Genomic DNA, 3,325 nt, shown 5'->3' on the forward strand with positions numbered 1-3,325 from the left:
AGTCTGGCTCTGTCGCCCAGTCTGGAGAGCAGTGGCCGGATCTCAGCTCACTGCCAGCTCCATCTCCCAGGTTTACGCCATTCTCCTGCCTCAGCCTCCCAAGTAGCTGGGACTACAGGCGCCAGCCACCTCGCCCGACTAGCTTTTTGTATTTTTTAGTAGAGACGGGGTTTCACTGTGTTAGCCAGGATGGTCTCGAACTCCTGACCTCGTGATCAGCCCGTCTCGGCCTCCCAAAGTGCTGGGATTACAGGCTTGAGCCACCGCGCCCGGCCTGGTCTCGAACTCTTAAGCTCAAGCGATCCTCCTGCCTCGGCTCCCCAAAATTCTGGCATTACAGGCATGACCATACATGGCGTACAGTATCCAATGTAATGCAGTGATTAAAAATTCAGGATCCAGGCAGGGATGGTGGCTTTTGCCTGTAGTCCCAGCTACTCAGGAGGCTGAAATGGGGGGGATCACTTAGTGGTGGTGGTTGCAGTAAACGGAAATGCAACTGCATTCGGGCCTGGGTGACAGAGCGAGACCCTGTCTCAACAAAACCCCCCAAAAACTAAGAACAAAAAAGAATGCAGGATCTGACGCTAGATTGTCTGCATTAGAATTCTAGCCACTTAAGCCGGGTGTGGTGGCTCACCCCTGTAATCCCAGCACTTTTGGAGGCCGGAGGCAGGTAGATCACCTGAGGTTGGGAGTTCGAGACCAGTCTGACCAACATGGAGTAAGCTCGTCTCTACTGAAAATATAAAATTAGCCACCCCTAATTAGCACCCATGGTGCATCCTTGTAATCCCAGCTACTCAGGAGGCTGAGGCAGGAGAATCACCTGAACCTGGGAGGCGGAGGTTGAGGTGAGCCAAGATGGCGCCATTACACTCCAGCCTGGGGGACAGAGCAAGATTCTGTCTCCAAAAAAAAAAAAAAAAAAGGAATTCTAGCCACTTAGAAGCTCTGTGAACTTGGGCAAATTGCTTATCTCTGCACCTCAGCCTCCTCATCTGTAATACAGGGTAATAATAGTATCTACCTTAAAGGGTTGTTGTGAAAATTAAATAGTTTAGTACATGTAAAGTGCTTAGACAAAGTACTTGGCATTAAGCGAGAGTTGGATATATATTAGCCATCATTATTAACCACCTGGGGGAACTTCAACTGATTTGGAGTCTAGGCATACAACTGGAAAGGCCTGCCTAGGAGTGTCTTGTGAATGTGATTTGCATAACGGTCTAGGCCCAGCTGACGTCAAGGGCTCCTTATAGCTCCAGGTCAGTTGTAGCCCTGGATGTAGTTCCTGCCACTCAACAGTCCCACAATCTCCCCACCAACCCTGCTTCCTACCCAACTACTGCAGCACCAGGAAGTGAAACAGAGGCAGAGCCCTATGCCTCCAACTCACCCTTGTCCCTCTCATCCCATCCCCCAGGCTCTACTTCCTCCTCCTTTTCATCTTTCTTTCATCTCTTATCTTTTTTTTTTTTTTTTTTTTGAGACGGAGTCTGGCTCTGTCGCCCAGGCTGGAGTGCAGTGGCCGGATCTCAGCTCACTGCAAGCTCCGCCTCCCGGGTTTACGCCATTCTCCTGCCTCAGCCTCCCAAGTAGCTGGGACTACAGGCGCCCGCCAACTCGCCCGGCTAGTTTTTTGTTTTTAGTAGAGACGGGGTTTCGCCGTGTTAGCTAGGTTGGTCTCGATCTCCTGACCTTGCGATCCACCCGTCTCGGCCTCCCAAAGTGCTGGGATTACAGGCTTGAGCCACCGCGCCCAGCCTCATCTCTTATCTTTTAGGGCTCCCAGAATGGGGACCAGAGATGGGAAGAGCATAGAAGACGCTGTACACAAGTAAGGTGAACTCCCTATCCTGCCCCCTCCCGTTTCCTTATTCCATTTGTGTCCATCTTATTAGGGAGAAAGGCAAATCAGTTCTCAACCAAACTCAGATAATTCTCAGATGCCGGAAATGTTTAATCTAAAGGGGTAGTTTTTTTTTTGTTTGTTTGTTTTTTTAAAAAAGACAGAGTCTTGCTCTGTCACCCAGGCTGGAGTGCAGTGGTGTGATCTTGGCTCACTGCAACCTCTGCCTCCCAGGTTCAAGCGATTCTTTTGCCTCAGCCTCCCGAGTAGCTGGGACTACAGGTGCCCATCACCACGCTGGCTCTTTTTGTATTTTTAGTAGAGACAGGGTTTCACCATGATGGCCAGGGTGGTCTCGAACTCCTGACCTCATGATCCGCCTGCCTCAGCCTCCCAAAGTACTGGGATTACAGGCTTGAGCCACCGTGCCTGGTCCTTGGTAGGTTTAACTTAGAATCACAATATTTTTTTCTTCTCTCAGCTCATACCTATAGAATCATAATATTTGAACTAGAAGTGTCATTGGGCAGTTTTGAATAGTTCTAAGGGAAGGGAGACCTCCATTCAGGAAAAATTTCTCAGAAGAAAAGGGTCAACCTCTTGGGAGAGGTGATGGGAGCCAGCTGTGTGGTCACCGATGGCCTCATTCTGACGTCTTCAAAATTGTTCTGGGATCCTCCACTAGGGTCGGGGCAGTCCCGGCTTTGGACCACCTTCCACTCCCACGCCCAACCTCACACTCTTAGCTGTTTCACTTGATGTTGCATCATGGAGGGTGATGAAATCGGTGTCAGTGGATTTTACCCATGGATGCAACAAGCTGAAGGACCAGCCAGAGTCATTGACACTGCACCTTCGACTACCCAGAACTCCTGGGCTTCCTAGCCATGGGGTCCAAAGTTGGGACTGCCCCAACCCCAGTGGAGGGTCCCAGAACTATTTGGATGACATCAGAATGAGGCCATGGGGCTAAGTGCTGGAATGTCTAAGTTGAACTTCCAGGCCTTATTTACACTAGTCCGGAAAAAAACATCATCCAACTCTTATAGAGCCTATGAAATCTTGGGCCACTAGGGTTGAAGAATCAGGTGGTTCTTAGTCAATACACCTCTTCCCACAAGAGCCTTTCTAACCTCCACTGTGAGGCCTGAAATGGGGCGCAATAAGACCTCATACTGGCTTCCCAGTTCTCCAAGTTCCTTCATGCCCATTCTTTCCTATGAAACCAGGACCATCCAGTTGAAATAATGCTGTTTCCAACTGAGAAAAAGAAGCCTGTTTATTCCTAATAGAGGGCATCAGGTAGGAATCAAACTTCATTGCAAACAGCTCACCATCCTATTGGGAGATGAATGAATGTTTCTCTGTTTTGTTTTTTCCTCAAGCAGGAGGAAGTGAGGAAATTAGGTTTGGGGTGGGGTAGGGGTATAGCTTTGAGAGGCAAAAAGATCAGGGAAAGATCAAACAGGAAGG

General features: G+C 49.3%; 1 protein-coding gene across 1 annotated transcript in view; it reads left to right on the forward strand.

Moving 5' to 3' along the window:
* IL23A (interleukin 23 subunit alpha) overlaps nt 1-3,325 on the forward strand; it is a 10,151-nt gene that overhangs the window by 4,825 nt on the left and 2,001 nt on the right. The window contains exon 2 of the transcript XR_001881695.1: nt 1,787-1,840. The gene's annotated coding sequence lies outside the window, so the exon portion shown is untranslated. The remainder of the gene's footprint in view (nt 1-1,786; nt 1,841-3,325) is intronic.

The sequence above is a fragment of the Rhinopithecus bieti genome, unplaced genomic scaffold, assembly GCF_001698545.2.
Source record: "Rhinopithecus bieti isolate Rb0 unplaced genomic scaffold, ASM169854v2 scaffold_35950, whole genome shotgun sequence".
Lineage (NCBI taxonomy): Eukaryota > Metazoa > Chordata > Mammalia > Primates > Cercopithecidae > Rhinopithecus > Rhinopithecus bieti.